At 47.6% G+C, this 9112-nt stretch overlaps 5 non-coding genes across 5 annotated transcripts; all 5 read left to right on the top strand.

Moving 5' to 3' along the window:
• The first annotated feature begins 191 nt into the window (after positions 1-191).
• Positions 192-306, top strand: LOC127980166 (U5 spliceosomal RNA). The gene has a single exon (XR_008159204.1). It is a non-coding gene; the product is annotated as a U5 spliceosomal RNA (small nuclear RNA).
• A 3056-nt stretch (positions 307-3362) lies between these two features.
• On the top strand, positions 3363-3477 carry LOC127980556 (U5 spliceosomal RNA). The gene has a single exon (XR_008159574.1). It is a non-coding gene; the product is annotated as a U5 spliceosomal RNA (small nuclear RNA).
• A 1763-nt stretch (positions 3478-5240) lies between these two features.
• On the top strand, positions 5241-5312 carry trnag-ucc (transfer RNA glycine (anticodon UCC)). The gene has a single exon. It is a non-coding gene; the product is annotated as a tRNA-Gly (tRNA).
• Positions 5313-6546: 1234 nt separating this feature from the next.
• Positions 6547-6661, top strand: LOC127980555 (U5 spliceosomal RNA). The gene has a single exon (XR_008159573.1). It is a non-coding gene; the product is annotated as a U5 spliceosomal RNA (small nuclear RNA).
• Positions 6662-8585: 1924 nt separating this feature from the next.
• On the top strand, positions 8586-8700 carry LOC127980554 (U5 spliceosomal RNA). Its single transcript, XR_008159572.1, has one exon. It is a non-coding gene; the product is annotated as a U5 spliceosomal RNA (small nuclear RNA).
• Positions 8701-9112: the final 412 nt, after the last annotated feature.

Here is a 9112-nt window from a genome sequence, read left to right as displayed (position 1 = left end):
TTGCCTTGATTGGGCTTTTGGTTATTGGTGGACCGAGGGGACTTTTTTGAGTTTTACTCCTCCCTTTTGGAATAGGGGGGGGGGGGGGTGCTGACGAAACACATGTGGGCAGGCATTGTCACCCTTGATGACCCTTGGCGAGCATAGTAGTTTAACAGAGGCAGCGCACAGGCCCGAGGGTTTGGAGACACAGCTCGAGTTTCTCTTCATTGTCGCATAAATCTTTCGCCTTTTACTAAAGATTTCCGTGGAGGGGAACTTTTGCGAGTTGCCTGTATTTTTGGGTGCTCTGCTCACAGCAGAGCTACATCGAAATGTCAAGAGCAGAATCAGTTTGACCGTCCGGCAGCATGCTGCGAGAGGGCTTGCCACTGGTCATCGTCTGAATAGGCACTCTCTGCATTTGACCACTTCGTGTTTATTTAGCCGGATGGGAAGGCAGCGCTTTTTTGTACGTGACGGGATGCAAATTCTTGAAGGCTCTCTTTAGTGACGGGTCCAAACAAAGATCTCATCTGCTCCTCTAGCCCTATCGGCGACTCGTGCACTTCGAGCCTTCTTAGTGACGGCGCAAGTTGCTGACTGATGACTGCGTTGGTGGTATAGTGGTGAGCATAGCTGCCTTCCAAGCAGTTGACCCGGATTCGATACCCGGCCAACGCATTTCCTTTGGCTCGGGCTGACGTCGAAGCAGAACTCCCTCTGTGACCTGTGCCTCCACCCAAAACTTTTGGATGGAATAATTTCGGATGGACCCATCATTAGCTGAAGTCGCATAACACTTGCAACACTACCCGTAGCAGGGGTCATTGTTTGGACTCTTTTTTTTTTTTTTAATTGCGCTTTAAACAAAAAGTATTGTGTCAATGCAACTGAACAACATTTATTAGGAACACAGTGCGTCAAAAAGCAAAATGACAGTTAAAGGCATTTCGTTATTGAACTCTTTGATGACATCATTCAGCTAAGTTCAGTTTAAATAGTATCTGTGCAATAATTTGCAATCAAGTCAACGATATCGCTGTACATGAAGTGTCCCCAGCTCCGCCTGCCAGAAGCGACAGAGGCAAGAAACCAAAACTCGATCGGTGAAAGGATGGAGAAAAAACCCGGTGAGAAACCAGGCTCAGTCGGGGAGACAGTTCTCCCATTGTCAGACGAAACAGGTAGATCAGCTCCAGGCTGCAGGAATGTCAGACTGTGCAGAAGAATCATCTGTTTCCTGTGGTCTTGTCCAGGTGGTCTTTACAGGGGATTTGTATCTGCGGCTCATCTAGTTGTCACGGTCTCCGCTGTGTTTCTGGGCCATAGAGGTCCTTTCTAGGTGTTGATCCACCATCTTCTCTGGATACGGACTGGATCCGGGTAACTGAAGCGGATACAGACTGGATCTGGTGGCTACGGTGACCTCGGAATAAGGGATTTCTTTAAAAGACTTTTTTTTTCATATAAGATTTTATCCAACTTTTCAGATAGAGGCATGAGAAAGAGATTGCCTTGATTGGGCTTTTGGTTATTATAGGCACTCTCTGCGTTTGACCACTTCGTGTTTATTTAGCCGGATGGGAAGGCAGCGCTTTTTTGTACGTGACGGGATGCAAATTCTTGAAGGCTCTCTTTAGTGACGGGTCCAAACAAAGATCTCATCTGCTCCTCTAGCCCTATCGGCGACTCGTGCACTTCGAGCCTTCTTAGTGACGGCGCAAGTTGCTGACTGATGACTGCGTTGGTGGTATAGTGGTGAGCATAGCTGCCTTCCAAGCAGTTGACCCGGATTCAATACCCGGCCAACGCATGTCCTTTGGCTCGGGCTGACGTCGAAGCAGAACTCCCTCTGTGACCTGTGCCTCCACCCAAAACTTTTGGATGGAATAATTTCGGATGGACCCATCATTAGCTGAAGTCGCATAACACTTGCAACACTACCCGTAGCAGGGGTCATTGTTTGGACTCTTTTTTTTTTTTTTTTTTAATTGCGCTTTAAACAAAAAGTATTGTGTCAATGCAACTGAACAACATTTATTAGGAACACAGTGCGTCAATAAAGCTACTGACTTCCGCCTGCGTTGGTGTTATAGTGGTGAGCATAGCTGCCTTCCAAGCAGTTGACCCGGGTTCGATTCCCGGCCAACGCATGTCCTTTGGCTCGGGCTGACGTCGAAGCAGAACTCCTTCTGTGACCTGCGACTCCAACCAAACATTTTGGATGGATCATTCTGAAGACGAAAAGAACCAGCTCTCCCCGTCTGGGAATCGAACCCCGGTCTTCCGCGTGACAGGCGGAGATACTGTCCACTATACTAATGAGGAGCCGTGCATGCTGCCGTTTCTCCCCCAACTGACGGCACTGCACTGACATAACTAAACAATGCATGGCTTCTTCTGACGCAGACCCAGCCCTAGCACCGTAAAATTTCTGATGGACCCATCATTAGCTGAAGTCGCATAACACTTGGAACACTACCCGTAGCAGGGGTCATTGTTTGGACTCTTTTTTTTTTTTTTTTTTTTTTTAAATTGCGCTTTAAACAAAAAGTATTGCGTCAATGCAACTGAACAACATTAATTAAGAACACAGTGCGTCAAAAAGCAAAATGACAGTTAAAGGCATTTCGTTATTGAACTCTTTGATGACATCATTCAGCTAAGTTCAGTTTAAATAGTATCTGTGCAATAATTTGCAATCAAGTCAACGATATCGCTGTACATGAAGTGTCCCCAGCTCCGCCTGCCAGAAGCGACAGAGGCAAGAAACCAAAACTCGATCGGTGAAAGGATGGAGAAAAAACCCGGTGAGAAACCAGGCTCAGTCGGGGAGACAGTTCTCCCATTGTCAGACGAAACAGGTAGATCAGCTCCAGGCTGCAGGAATGTCAGACTGTGCAGAAGAATCATCTGTTTCCTGTGGTCTTGTCCAGGTGGTCTTTACAGGGGATTTGTATCTGCGGCTCATCTAGTTGTCACGGTCTCCGCTGTGTTTCTGGGCCATAGAGGTCCTTTCTAGGTGTTGATCCACCATCTTCTCTGGATACGGACTGGATCCGGGTGACTGAAGCGGATACAGACTGGATCTGGTGGCTACGGTGACCTCGGAATAAGGGATTTCTTTAAAAGACTTTTTTTTTCATATAAGATTTTATCCAACTTTTCAGATAGAGGCATGAGAAAGAGATTGCCTTGATTGGGCTTTTGGTTATTGGTGGACCGAGGGGACTTTTTTGAGTTTTACTCCTCCCTTTTGGAATAGGGGGGGCGGGGGTGCTGACGAAACACATGTGGGCAGGCATTGTCACCCTTGATGACCCTTGGCGAGCGTAGTAGTTTAACAGAGGCAGCGCACAGGCCCGAGGGTTTGGAGACACAGCTCGAGTTTCTCTTCATTGTCGCATAAATCTTTCGCCTTTTACTAAAGATTTCCGTGGAGGGGAACTTTTGCGAGTGACCTGTATTTTTGGGTGCTCTGCTCACAGCAGAGCTACATCGAAATGTCAAGAGCAGAATCAGTTTGACCGTCCGGCAGCATGCTGCGAAAGGGCTTGCCACTGGTCATCGTCTGAATAGGCACTCTCTGCATTTGACCACTTCGTGTTTATTTAGCCGGATGGGAAGGCAGCGCTTTTTGGTACGTGACGGGATGCAAATTCTTGAAGGCTCTCTTTAGTGACGGGTCCAAACAAAGATCTCATCTGCTCCTCTAGCCCTATCGGCGACTCGTGCACTTCGAGCCTTCTTAGTGACGGCGCAAGTTGCTGACTGATGACTGCGTTGGTGGTATAGTGGTGAGCATAGCTGCCTTCCAAGCAGTTGACCCGGATTCGATACCCGGCCAACGCATGTCCTTTGGCTCGGGCTGACGTCGAAGCAGAACTCCCTCTGTGACCTGTGCCTCCACCCAAAACTTTTGGATGGAATAATTTCGGATGGACCCATCATTAGCTGAAGTCGCATAACACTTGCAACACTACCCGTAGCAGGGGTCATTGTTTGGACTCTTTTTTTTTTTTTTAATTGCGCTTTAAACAAAAAGTATTGTGTCAATGCAACTGAACAACATTTATTAGGAACACAGTGCGTCAAAAAGCAAAATGACAGTTAAAGGCATTTCGTTATTGAACTCTTTGATGACATCATTCAGCTAAGTTCAGTTTAAATAGTATCTGTGCAATAATTTGCAATCAAGTCAACGATATCGCTGTACATGAAGTGTCCCCAGCTCCGCCTGCCAGAAGCGACAGAGGCAAGAAACCAAAACTCGATCGGTGAAAGGATGGAGAAAAAACCCGGTGAGAAACCAGGCTCAGTCGGGGAGACAGTTCTCCCATTGTCAGACGAAACAGGTAGATCAGCTCCAGGCTGCAGGAATGTCAGACTGTGCAGAAGAATCATCTGTTTCCTGTGGTCTTGTCCAGGTGGTCTTTACAGGGGATTTGTATCTGCGGCTCATCTAGTTGTCACGGTCTCCGCTGTGTTTCTGGGCCATAGAGGTCCTTTCTAGGTGTTGATCCACCATCTTCTCTGGATACGGACTGGATCCGGGTGACTGAAGCGGATACAGACTGGATCTGGTGGCTACGGTGACCTCGGAATAAGGGATTTCTTTAAAAGACTTTTTTTTTCATATAAGATTTTATCCAACTTTTCAGATAGAGGCATGAGAAAGAGATTGCCTTGATTGGGCTTTTGGTTATTATAGGCACTCTCTGCGTTTGACCACTTCGTGTTTATTTAGCCGGATGGGAAGGCAGCGCTTTCTTGTACGTGACGGGATGCAAATTCTTGAAGGCTCTCTTTAGTGACGGGTCCAAACAAAGATCTCATCTGCTCCTCTAGCCCTATCGGCGACTCGTGCACTTCGAGCCTTCTTAGTGACGGCGCAAGTTGCTGACTGCTGACTGCGTTGGTGGTATAGTGGTGAGCATAGCTGCCTTCCAAGCAGTTGACCCGGATTCGATTCCCGGCCAATGCATATCCTTTGGCTCGGGCTGACGTCGAAGCAGAACTCCCTCTGTGACCTGTGCCTCCACCCAAAACTTTTGGATGGAATAATTTCGGATGGACCCATCATTAGCTGAAGTCGCATAACACTTGCAACACTACCGGTAGCAGGGGTCATTGTTTGGACTCTTTTTTTTTTTTTTTTTTTTTTTTAATTGCGCTTTAAACAAAAAGTATTGTGTCAATGCAACTGAACAACATTTATTAGGAACACAGTGCGTCAATAAAGCTACTGACTTCCGCCTGCGTTGGTGGTATAGTGGTGAGCATAGCTGCCTTCCAAGCAGTTGACCCGGGTTCGATTCCCGGCCAACGCATGTCCTTTGGCTCGGGCTGACGTCGAAGCAGAACTCCTTCTGTGACCTGCGACTCCAACCAAACATTTTGGATGGATCATTCGGAAGACGAAAAGAACCAGCTCTCCCCGTCGGGGAATCGAACCCCGGTCTTCCGCGTGACAGGCGGAGATACTGTCCACTATACTAACGAGGAGCCGTGCATGCTGCCGTTTCTCCCCCAACTGACGGCACTGCACTGACATAACTAAACAATGCATGGCTTCTTCTGACGCAGACCCAGCCCTAGCACCGTAAAATTTCTGATGGACCCATCATTAGCTGAAGTCGCATAACACTTGGAACACTACCCGTAGCAGGGGTCATTGTTTGGACTCTTTTTTTTTTTTTTTTTTTTTTTTAAATTGCGCTTTAAACAGAAAGTATTGCGTCAATGCAACTGAACAACATTAATTAGGAACACAGTGCGTCAAAAAGCAAAATGACAGTTAAAGGCATTTCGTTATTGAACTCTTTGATGACATCATTCAGCTAAGTTCAGTTTAAATAGTATCTGTGCAATAATTTGCAATCAAGTCAACGATATCGCTGTACATGAAGTGTCCCCAGCTCCGCCTGCCAGAAGCGACAGAGGGAAGAAACCAAAACTCGATCGGTGAAAGGATGGAGAAAAAACCCGGTGAGAAACCAGGCTCAGTCGGGGAGACAGTTCTCCCCTTGTCAGACGAAACCAGTAGATCAGCTCCAGGCTGCAGGAATGTCAGACTGTGCAGAAGAATCATCTGTTTCCTGTGGTCTTGTCCAGGTGGTCTTTACAAGGGATTTGTATCTGCGGCTCATCTAGTTGTCACGGTCTCCGCTGTGTTTCTGGGCCATAGAGGTCCTTTCTAGGTGTTGATCCACCATCTTCTCTGGATACGGACTGGATCCGGGTGACTGAAGCGGATACAGACTGGATCTGGTGGCTACGGTGACCTCGGAATAAGGGATTTCTTTAAAAGACTTTTTTTTTCATATAAGATTTTATCCAACTTTTCAGATAGAGGCATGAGAAAGAGATTGCCTTGATTGGGCTTTTGGTTATTGGTGGACCGAGGGGACTTTTTTGAGTTTTACTCCTCCCTTTTGGAATAGGGGGGGGGGGGGGGGGGGTGCTGACGAAACACATGTGGGCAGGCATTGTCACCCTTGATGACCCTTGGCGAGCGTAGTAGTTTAACAGAGGCAGCGCACAGGCCCGAGGGTTCGGAGACACAGCTCGAGTTTCTCTTCATTGTCGCATAAATCTTTCGCCTTTTACTAAAGATTTCCGTGGAGGGGAACTTTTGCGAGTGACCTGTATTTTTGGGTGCTCTGCTCACAGCAGAGCTACATCGAAATGTCAAGAGCAGAATCAGTTTGACTGTCCGGCAGCATGCTGCGAGAGGGCTTGCCACTGGTTATCGTCTGAATAGGCACTCTGTGCGTTTGACCACTTCGTGTTTATTTAGCCGGATGGGAAGGCAGCGCTTTTTTGTACGTGACGGGATGCAAATTCTTGAAGGCTCTCTTTAGTGACGGGTCCAAACAAAGATCTCATCTGCTCCTCTAGCCCTATCGGCGACTCGTGCACTTCGAGCCTTCTTAGTGACGGCGCAAGTTGCTGACTGATGACTGCGTTGGTGGTATAGTGGTGAGCATAGCTGCCTTCCAAGCAGTTGACCCGGATTCAATACCCGGCCAACGCATGTCCTTTGGCTCGGGCTGACGTCGAAGCAGAACTCCCTCTGTGACCTGTGCCTCCACCCAAAACTTTTGGATGGAATAATTTCGGATGGACCCATCATTAGCTGAAGTCGCATAACACTTGCAACACTACCCGTAGCAGGGGTCATTGTTTGGACTCTTTTTTTTTTTTTTTTTTAATTGCGCTTTAAACAAAAAGTATTGTGTCAATGCAACTGAACAACATTTATTAGGAACACAGTGCGTCAATAAAGCTACTGACTTCCGCCTGCGTTGGTGTTATAGTGGTGAGCATAGCTGCCTTCCAAGCAGTTGACCCGGGTTCGATTCCCGGCCAACGCATGTCCTTTGGCTCGGGCTGACGTCGAAGCAGAACTCCTTCTGTGACCTGCGACTCCAACCAAACATTTTGGATGGATCATTCTGAAGACGAAAAGAACCAGCTCTCCCCGTCTGGGAATCGAACCCCGGTCTTCCGCGTGACAGGCGGAGATACTGTCCACTATACTAATGAGGAGCCGTGCATGCTGCCGTTTCTCCCCCAACTGACGGCACTGCACTGACATAACTAAACAATGCATGGCTTCTTCTGACGCAGACCCAGCCCTAGCACCGTAAAATTTCTGATGGACCCATCATTAGCTGAAGTCGCATAACACTTGGAACACTACCCGTAGCAGGGGTCATTGTTTGGACTCTTTTTTTTTTTTTTTTTTTTTTTAAATTGCGCTTTAAACAAAAAGTATTGCGTCAATGCAACTGAACAACATTAATTAAGAACACAGTGCGTCAAAAAGCAAAATGACAGTTAAAGGCATTTCGTTATTGAACTCTTTGATGACATCATTCAGCTAAGTTCAGTTTAAATAGTATCTGTGCAATAATTTGCAATCAAGTCAACGATATCGCTGTACATGAAGTGTCCCCAGCTCCGCCTGCCAGAAGCGACAGAGGCAAGAAACCAAAACTCGATCGGTGAAAGGATGGAGAAAAAACCCGGTGAGAAACCAGGCTCAGTCGGGGAGACAGTTCTCCCATTGTCAGACGAAACAGGTAGATCAGCTCCAGGCTGCAGGAATGTCAGACTGTGCAGAAGAATCATCTGTTTCCTGTGGTCTTGTCCAGGTGGTCTTTACAAGGGATTTGTATCTGCGGCTCATCTAGTTGTCACGGTCTCCGCTGTGTTTCTGGGCCATAGAGGTCCTTTCTAGGTGTTGATCCACCATCTTCTCTGGATACGGACTGGATCCGGGTGACTGAAGCGGATACAGACTGGATCTGGTGGCTACGGTGACCTCGGAATAAGGGATTTCTTTAAAAGACTTTTTTTTTCATATAAGATTTTATCCAACTTTTCAGATAGAGGCATGAGAAAGAGATTGCCTTGATTGGGCTTTTGGTTATTGGTGGACCGAGGGGACTTTTTTGAGTTTTACTCCTCCCTTTTGGAATAGGGGGGGGGGGGGTGCTGACGAAACACATGTGGGCAGGCATTGTCACCCTTGATGACCCTTGGCGAGCGTAGTAGTTTAACAGAGGCAGCGCACAGGCCCGAGGGTTTGGAGACACAGCTCGAGTTTCTCTTCATTGTCGCATAAATCTTTCGCCTTTTACTAAAGATTTCCGTGGAGGGGAACTTTTGCGAGTGACCTGTATTTTTGGGTGCTCTGCTCACAGCAGAGCTACATCGAAATGTCAAGAGCAGAATCAGTTTGACCGTCCGGCAGCATGCTGCGAGAGGGCTTGCCACTGGTCATCGTCTGAATAGGCACTCTCTGCGTTTGACCACTTCGTGTTTATTTAGCCGGATGGGAAGGCAGCGCTTTTTTGTACGTGACGGGATGCAAATTCTTGAAGGCTCTCTTTAGTGACGGGTCCAAACAAAGATCTCATCTGCTCCTCTAGCCCTATCGGCGACTCGTGCACTTCGAGCCTTCTTAGTGACGGCGCAAGTTGCTGACTGATGACTGCGTTGGTGGTATAGTGGTGAGCATAGCTGCCTTCCAAGCAGTTGACCCGGATTCGATACCCGGCCAACGCATGTCCTTTGGCTCGGGCTGACGTCGAAGCAGAACTCCCTCTGTGACCTGTGCCTC

The sequence above is a fragment of the Carassius gibelio genome, chromosome B19 (genome assembly GCF_023724105.1).
Source record: "Carassius gibelio isolate Cgi1373 ecotype wild population from Czech Republic chromosome B19, carGib1.2-hapl.c, whole genome shotgun sequence".
Taxonomy (NCBI): domain Eukaryota; kingdom Metazoa; phylum Chordata; class Actinopteri; order Cypriniformes; family Cyprinidae; genus Carassius; species Carassius gibelio.
The sequence above is the reverse complement of the archived record's forward strand: the minus strand, read 5'-3'. Positions and strand labels throughout refer to the sequence as shown.